The sequence below is a fragment of the Mus musculus genome, chromosome 15, assembly GCF_000001635.26.
Source record: "Mus musculus strain C57BL/6J chromosome 15, GRCm38.p6 C57BL/6J".
NCBI lineage: Eukaryota > Metazoa > Chordata > Mammalia > Rodentia > Muridae > Mus > Mus musculus.
Genome location: NC_000081.6, coordinates 81,184,318 through 81,193,081, shown reverse-complemented (window position 1 = coordinate 81,193,081; position 8,764 = coordinate 81,184,318). Strand labels below are relative to the sequence as shown.

The 8,764-nt window shown below is 48.8% G+C and overlaps 1 protein-coding gene and 1 long non-coding RNA gene across 2 annotated transcripts in view; one reads left to right on the top strand and one right to left on the bottom strand.

The window, feature by feature from the left end:
- Positions 1-324: 324 nt before the first annotated feature.
- 4930483J18Rik (RIKEN cDNA 4930483J18 gene) lies at positions 325-2,229 on the bottom strand. The gene is made up of 2 exons (NR_015603.1): positions 2,077-2,229; positions 325-1,265 (listed from the first exon to the last, which is right to left on the bottom strand). It is a non-coding gene; the product is annotated as an RIKEN cDNA 4930483J18 gene (long non-coding RNA).
- Positions 2,230-2,345: 116 nt separating this feature from the next.
- Mrtfa (myocardin related transcription factor A) overlaps positions 2,346-8,764 on the top strand; it is a 178,456-nt gene continuing 172,037 nt past the window's right edge. The window contains exon 1 of the mRNA NM_001082536.2: positions 2,346-2,575. The gene's annotated coding sequence lies outside the window, so the exon portion shown is untranslated. The remainder of the gene's footprint in view (positions 2,576-8,764) is intronic.

The window sequence follows — 8,764 nt, the reverse complement described above, 5'->3', positions numbered from 1 at the left end:
TCCAGACTGGAGGACTTTCTCCTCTGAGGGTGCCTCTGCATGTGTCATCTGTTAGTCAGGACTCAGCCTACTGTGGAAGTCTCTCAAGCATTACCTTAGCTTCTCCCAACTTAGCGCAGGTACCCCAAGGCTACGGTTTACCGAATCTCCTCTGTCTCACCCCTCAGTGAGACACGTACCTCAAGAAGTTACGTGTTGTACAAGGTGTGGTGATGAGTGCTCAGAAGCCCAGGACCCGGGACGCGAAAGCAGGAGGGTCATGAGTTCAAGGTCATCCTTGACCATATAGCAAGTTAGAGGACTTATATACATAAAATCTTATTTCATTTTAAGTTTTTATTTATATAGCATATATAGTTATTGAACATATAATTTTATTAGGGCTTTTGTGGTTTTTTTTTTTCTTTCTTTCTTTTTTTTTTTTTTTAATCTTGGGAGGGAAGGTGTGACTAAGAGGCCACAGGATCTGGGCTACCTCCAAGGTTCTGTGATGAGACACATGGTACGGAACTTGAAGCTGACTTACAGATGAATAACTGGGAATTACTCAGGGCCGGGCTGGCTTACTGCAGTGGATAGAGAGAGTTGCAGCTCCTTCTCCTATCCCAACAGAGCCACACACCACTGAGAAGTCTGGGAGATTTCCGGGGGAGAACGGAAGCCATACAGAGTAACTCACTCAGAGATGTAACATGCGTTACCTCCTTCCAGTCACTGTGGCTTCCCATGTCTGTCAGGATGCCCCTGAGGGTTTCTGCTTCTACAGTGTTAACCCTTGCTCTCACACTGGGGACTCTGTTCTCCAGAACCTTCTTTCTTTTTCCTTGTGTCCAGCAGCTCTGTCCTTGCAAAAGCACAGCTATCTTGCAAGAGCCCCTCAAGACTGGGCTTGTTGACTGTAGATGTTCCTGCATTGACGGAAGGACTTAGGGGGGGCTTCTCTGAATCCTTGCTGGATCCCAGTTACCTCCTCCAACATCCCCCCGCTCATTGGGGAGAGGAATCTCTCAAGTCCTCAATTTTGCCCTAGCTGCTTGAGGTCTTGTGACTTGGCTAGAGTTGTGTAGATTATGGAAGTTTAACTGAACTGTGTATGTCATCTACGCAGCTATGGGGACATCATCATCCATGCTGGGGTGCAACTTTTTGGTGGTCTCGCTGCTTTGGGGGCCAGCCATGATTTCTTAGCAAGCCCAATAAACTCACTGGTTTTCCACGTTGGACTCTGGGGCAATCATACTTCAGTTTATCCAGTGGATGGTGGCCTAAAAGGAGGAGATAGACGGTTGTTTATATCTCCCAAGGGAAAGTGTTTCGGAAACACTAAGGCACCAAGTCCGAATTATTTCTCCTTTTCAGCGCTCTCCCCCTTTGTTGGGGGGAAGGGGTGGTGTTCCAGAAAAGGGGCCTCCATAGTGGCTCTTAGCAACTTGACCGGGTGGGCTTTAACTAGTCTCACCGCTTTAGTAGATAAGTCTCTTTAAATGTTGGATTTATGCAGTTATGCTCTCTCTCTCTCTCCCACACATACACCCACACACCCACACACACACAGACATACACACACTTTTAGGCTACACACCAGCAGTTTAGAATTTTAAAGTTGGAAGAGCCGCCCAGATTCATTTAGTGCAGTGAGGCCCCGGATAAAATCTGGGTTCATTCAACTCTTTCCCTCCAGCTGCAAGCGCTTCCGCTGTTGATAAATAATCTCAACAGTCTAGGCAGGTAGGTGTCAGTCCTTTTACCGGAGGAGAACCGACTCAGAGAAAAAAAGCGCTTGGCCACGGAAGGGCAGGGACATGACAGAGTTCAGGGCTCCAGGCCAGAGCGGCATTTATTGTGTCCTTTCGGGAAATGCGAATGTGAAATAATCGACTTGGGAGTCCCGGCGGAGCAAAGACAGGAGGAAGGACCAAGATGAAGACTGCAGGATTTTTGCATTAAACCTCCAGGCTGGGCACCGAACCCTAGGTAGCTAGCTCCGCGGTCACCCTTTGACAGGGTGATCAGATGTGTTACGGTTTCTTTAAGACCCAGACTCCGCCCCCCGGCTCATCGCCGACCTCCTCCCACCTCTTGGCGGCCGCTCCGCCAGTTCCAGACTTCCTTCAGCGATGAAGTCATCTCTCAGTTACCGATTGGCTGCGCTATGATGTCAGTCACAGAAGTCGCGCCGCCGTACTAGCCTCCCTCGTTCCTCTTCCTTCGGCGAACGCCCCCTAAATCGGGCTAGCCCTAACGGCGCTAGGTTTCTGATTGGTCGATACGGCTGTCGCTCCCAGGCGGGTAGGGGGGAGGGTGCGGAGGCGGGACCCGGAGTGGTGGGAGGGCCCGCAGCTTCCGTGGCTGAGTGGAGCCGGCGGCGGTCGTGTCTGCGGTGTCCCCGGCGGCAAGAACGACCGTCCCACCCTCCCCACCCCCTCGTTCCCGCTCGCCACGCTCCCTCGGCTTGCGCGGACCTCTCCCTAACTTGGTGCAGTCTGACTGGTACTAGAGGCTCGGGAGGATACGTGAGCGGCTGGCACCGGAGTGGGGCGAGCCGCGGAGCCCGGGCCAGGAGGCGAACGAGGCGGTGAGTGAGAGTTCGGGCAGGGTCCCCCTCCCCCACCGGCCCCGCCCCGCTCGAGCATCCTTTCTCCCCTCGACCCTTCCGCGTGTGCCCTGGACCGGCCGGCCGCTGTAGGCTCCGAGCCCGGGATTGCCTCCCGCAGTCCTCCACTCCAGTCCCGCCCTTTCCCAAGGGGCTGGGGTCTCAAAGCCCTGGTCACTCGACAGGACAGTCGAGTGCGACCGTGCACCTGTGCACCGCCTTGCAGGGCTGTGCTGGCTAGGGAGCAGCTAGGTTCCCGCCCTGGCTGCTCCCCGAGTGTGTGTAATCTGCTTGGGACCGACCGGTCGAGCGCTTTCTCCCGGCCCTTGTGCAAACCTGGAGGATCCAGGTGCAATCCGCAGGCTTCTCGTGGCAAGGAGGTTCACCTGGACCTGACGACCATATAGCAGCATGGGTGCCTCCAGGTCTGCAGGGCTCCGCAGATTTGAAACTTGACCGCCAAAGAAGTGTCCGTCTCGCGTGTGTGTGTGTGTGTGTGTGTGTGTGTGTGTGTGTGTGTGTGTATGTGTGTGTGACTGTTTGTCTATGTACCTTTGATGACTTCCGCCCTCCTCGCTCCATAAGAAAACACTAATACTATAGAGTGGTTAGTGCTGGAGCTTTCCCTGTTAGATTATCAAACCTACGTTTAGATTGCTTATCTGGAAAATGGAACTAACAATACCTATTACATTGGAATGCAGACAGTAAATGAAAGAATTCGTAATAAAACGCTTGGAATGGTGTTCAACACATACAAGGAAGGGATCCAAGAAAAGACGAGTATCCTGATGTTGAGAACTGCTGGATAGGTGTGTGAGTACAGTATAGCTTGTCTTTGTCAGGATTTCTCTTTGTTAGATGACAGAACCAAAGGACAGACTGGTGGTCAGTTTACTGCTTGCCCGAATACTTTGGCATAAAGTGTGTGAAGACTAAGAATGTGAACTTCATTACTTAAATATGATGAAATTACACCTATGCTTCATGGGTTCACATAGTTTTAAAATCCATAAAGTGTCCGGAATGTCCCCAAATTGTAAGTTTTCGAGATCTGAAGCCAAAGCCTGTAGCCTGATCTTTATGTTCAAGAAGTCAAACTTAAGGGCTTTACTGTAGAAGCCCCTTCCACCAAAAAAAGTCCACTTATGAAGTTTTATTGTTGAAAATGAACTGCCTTCCAGGGGTAAAATGGTACAGCCAACTGGCCCACAGCCCCATCCCTGTAGGGAGGGGAACCCTTGGCTGAAAGTTAAACTGAGTTTCATCTACTGGTGTTTGTTTCTTTCATAGCAAATCAGAGGGCTTCCTGATAGCTGGCTGTTTTTTGTTTTGTTTTGTTTTTAAAGTCTCACTGTGTAGCTGTGGCTGGCCTGGAACTTACTAAGTAGATCAGGCTGGCCTTGAATCCAGAGTTCTGCGTGCCTCTGGTTTCTGAGTGCTGGGATTAAAGGCCTGAGCCTTGGAAAGACACAGACTGCTACTGCTTTCTTCAGAGAGAGATCCAAAGAAAAATGTCTGTAGTCCAGGGCTTGAATTTCGTTCAGTTCTTTGCCCGAATTTTTGAGAAGTGTCCTTTTTAACAAGGCCTTCCAGAGTCACGTTCACTAGGGGAAGTTTTTAAATCATGAGAGAGAGAGGTGTCTCCTATCATCCAAAAGTATTTACTGCAGACTTTCCATGTCCTTAATACTCTGCCAAATGCTGCGAGGGCGGGATTCAGAAAAGTATAAAACAGGATCTTAGCCCATAAAGGGCAAAACCATAAAGTTTGGGTCACCCAGTAGTAATTATGGACACTTCTAAAGTAATGACTTCATTTATTCATTCAGCAGACCTTTTGTTCCAGGCATGTAATGTGCCAGGTGTTTTTCTGAGCTGAGATCAAGGTGAGTCAGATACAGTCCTTGGTCTCGAGGGGCAGAAAGAGTGAGTGACAGGTGGTTAGAGTAAGGTGAAATAAAGTCTGAGTGCAAACCCAGAATTGTAGGAGAATGTCAAGACAGCTTTAAAAAAGATAATTGAATTGGTGGGAAAGCTTAAAGAGAGATGGCGTTTGAGGTGTGTCTTAATTCCACTGAACAAGATAAAGACCATCCCAGACGGAAGAAAATGAGCTTGGCTTCCTGACATTCCAGAAACAGTTATGAGCGCTTGGGCCAGACAAAAGGAAGGAAACCGGACAGTCTATAACAGTGATTCTCAACTTGTGGGTCATGACCCGCCACCCCCCTTCGGCAAACTGCCTCCAAAAATATTTACATTGCAATTCATAACAGTAGCAAAATCATAGTTATGAAGTAGCAACAAAAACAATTTTATGGTTGGGGTCACCTCAATGTGAAGAACTAAAGGCCCAAAACATTAGGAAGGTAAGAACTACTGTTTAATAGCATTCCTTGATGCCCACTATGTAAAAGGCATTGGTTCAGGCTCTTTTGCCCCCTTCCCGGGCTGGTGTTTGAATACATGGCTTCATGTTTGCAAGAACACTCTACCAGCCCTGTGGTTTTTGAGACAGATTTCCCTCTTGCAACCTAGGCTGACTTGGAAGTGACCATGGAGCCTAGAACTCAGGGAAATCTTCCCCTGCCCCTGCCCCAGACCCCTAAGTGCAGGAATTATAGGTATGAACCACCGTATCCAGTTCATCTTCTCTCCCTTCCACTCCCTGTCTTGAGGAAAGTTCTTGTTACATGCCCAGGCTGGGCCTTGAACTAGGCTACCGTTTGTTATCCTCTCTATTAGATTCCTGACTGACTGGGGCTACAGTACCCACATGCTCAGCTTGTTTTCTTTCGATCCTAGCTCCAAAGGTTCTTCTTGAGACATAGTAGATGCTCTGCAAAACCTGTTGAGTATAAAGTTAACATGAATTAAATATTTACTCTGTATAAAATGTGTGTGCTTGGGATGAGAGTTGGGGCTCATTGACACATGGGACATTTGTCTTCTGCCTGAGAGAATACTAAAGTTGAGTTATTTTTCAAGACAAAATCTCACTGTGTAGCCCTGGCTATCTTGGAACTCACTATGTAGACCAGGCTGGCCTCAAACTCAGAGATTCACTTGCCAGTGCCATTCCAGATGCTGGGGTTAAAGCTGTGTGCCACTGTGCCATGCTTTCTGTTGGATTTTGATTAGAAAGTTTTTAAAAAAAGAAAAGACATTGATGGTTGCAGACATGGGGTGAACATAAGGCATGACTTACAGATGGACAGACAGAGGAAGGAAGATGGTCACTGTCGATGTGAGAGGTCTTTATGCAGTCTGGAAATCAAGAAAACTTACCGGGCATGGTGACTTACCCCTATAGCTCCATAATTCAGGAAACCAAGACAGGAAGATGGAGAGTTCAAGGGCAGCTTTTCTTAAGAAAATAAAACAGAGCTGGAAAGGTGGTTCAGCAGTAAAGAGCCTTTGCTTTGAAAGAAAACAAGAGGAGGCCAGGTTTGGATTTCAGCACCTATGAAACAAGCTGGGCATGGTCCCACCAATGCCAGTGACCCCAAAACTGAGGCAGAGGCAGACAAGAGGATCTCTGGGGCTTCCTGTGTGGGGTGGGAGGCGGGAAGCAAGCTTCATGTTCAGGGAGAGACCCTGCCTTAAAGGAATAAGACAGAGAGCACCCACAGACCTCAGGCAGCAGTCTCTGGCCTCTGCATTCTTGTGCACCTACATATTTATGCACACACCACATTCACAGACACATATTAAAAAGAGAAAAACCCACAAAACAACCCACCAACCCCCTAAACAAGAAAATCAGTGAACTAGTCAGTATTTTGGGGGGTGGGGGGTGGGAGGTGTTTCAAGATAAGGTAGCTCTGGCCATCCTGGGACTCACCCTGTAGACCAGGCTGGCCTCGAACTCGTGAAATCTGCCTGCTCTGCCTCCTGTGAGTCGGGCACTTGAGGGCAGCTTGGCTGAGTGGGTCAGGGTCTTGAAAGAGACTGCAGCGTGTTAGGTGGTGGGGTAGTTATCTGAGAGCTCAACTGAGGCTGATGGATCCTCTTCCACGTGACTGCCCATGGAGCTGACAGTTTGGTGGTGCAGGCTTTCTAGAGGGTTGACTCAGTTCTTCCTCGTAGTGCCTTTTCCACAGAGTTTGCCGAATGCTCTCCTGGGTTTGTGCTTTAGGTTTAGCGGTCACATACTATCATTTCTCCAGTGTTTCTTATACATTGGGGGAAGGGATGGTATAAGAAATGAGTGCCAGGAGGTAAGGATTCTGAGATGCTGGATTTAGGACCCAGGGCTTCATGCAGGGCTAGATGAGTACTGTCCCACTCAGCCACACCCTCAGTATATATGAAACATTTTAAGCAGTCTGTCACCATTAACATTAAGGGCAAATATTTGGTCTTCTCTGTAAAGTAAGGTGGAGTTGTTTGCCTGGTACTGGAGAAAATGATAAGTTAGAATGATAGGCAGGCAGCTGAAGAGTATTAATAGTGTAAATACTAGAGTCGGACTGGCTGGGCTGGCGCGGTGGCCCCACTCCTGGTTCTGTGGCTGATGGAGCGGTGGCCCCACTCCTGGTTCTGTGGCTGAGGGAGCGGTGGCCCCACTCCTGGTTCTGTGGCTGGGGGAGCGGTGGCCCCACTCCTGGTTCTGTGGCTGGGGGAGCGTGGCCCCACTCCTGGTTCCGTAGCTGATGCTCTTGCTTGTCTTTTTGTGACTCACTAGCTGTAAAATGGGGATGAAGATAGTATACATTTTATATTGTTAAAATGGGGTTAAAAAGTGTAAACTTCTCAGAATAACTTTCCATCCCATTGTCATGATTTATGGTTCTTGGCAGTGACGTATATGTTGATGTGAGTACATGAGGCTGGATCTGAAAGATGAATGAATGACTTGTCAATTTTTTTTTTTTTATTCAGAAGGATGCATTTAAATGTCAGCTATTGGTAGTTGGGTTTGTTTTTCTAGTTCAACTAGTCTAGATAATTCATATTCATTTCTCTCTCTCTCTCTCTCTGTCTCTCTCTGTGTCTCTCTCTCTCTCTCTCTCTCTCCCTCTCTCTCTCTCTCTCTGTGTGTGTGTGTGTGTGTGTGGTGTGGCCAGGGGATAACTTGCAGTTTTTATTTTTCCTTCCACCTGTGGATCCTGGAGATCGAACTCGGGTCGTCAAGACTTGGTGGTAGATGCCTTTATGCCCAGCCCCATCTGGTTGCCTCCCATAGGATAGATAATGTTGATTTTGCAAAGTCCAGTGCAGTGCTAGTTCATTTGTTTTGTTTGAAAATGGAGTCTTGTCCTGGAATCCAGTGAGTAGTCAGGTTGACTTTGAACTCTCAAGAGCCCATTGCTTCTACCTCCTGGTGTTGGGATTAGAGGCACACACCACCACACCCACCTCACCTTCCCCCAGCTTTGAGTTTAACTGCACAGTTAAAGCAAGAGCACGGTTGCTTGCTAAAGGTGTGTGTTTCCCTTAGACTGTCCTGTGAATGGCTGAGTCATCCTTCTGCAGAGTGGGTTCAGATGCAGTACCTAGAGGTGCTGGGTCATCCTTCTGCAGAGTGGGTTCAGATGCAGTACCTAGAGGTGCTGGGTCATCCTTCTGCAGAGTGGGTTCAGATGCAGTACCTAGAGGTGCTGGGTCATCCTTCTGCAGAGTGGGTTCAGATGCAGTACCTAGAGGTGCTGGGTCATCCTTCTGCAGAGTGGGTTCAGATGCAGTACCTAGAGGTGCTGAGTCATCCTTCTGCAGAGTGGGTTCAGATGCAGTACCTAGAGGTGCTGGGTCATCCTTCTGCAGAGTGGGTTCAGATGCAGTACCTAGAGGTGCTGGGTCATCCTTCTGCAGAGTGGGTTCAGATGCAGTACCTAGAGGTGCTGGGTCATCCTTCTGCAGAGTGGGTTCAGATGTAGTACCTAGAGGTGCTGGGTCATCCTTCTGCAGAGTGGGTTCAGATGCAGTACCTAGAGGTGCTGGGTCATCCTTCTGCAGAGTGGGTTCAGATGCAGTACCTAGAGGTGCTGGGTCATCCTTCTGCAGAGTGGGTTCAGATGCAGTACCTAGAGGTGCTGGGTCATCCTTCTGCAGAGTGGGTTCAGATGCAGTACCTAGAGGTGCTGGAAGAGAACTAAGAGGCGAAAGGAAGGACATAGGATGAGAAAAGCTGTGGCTAAGACTTCAGGAGAGGTTACTCTGAGGGAA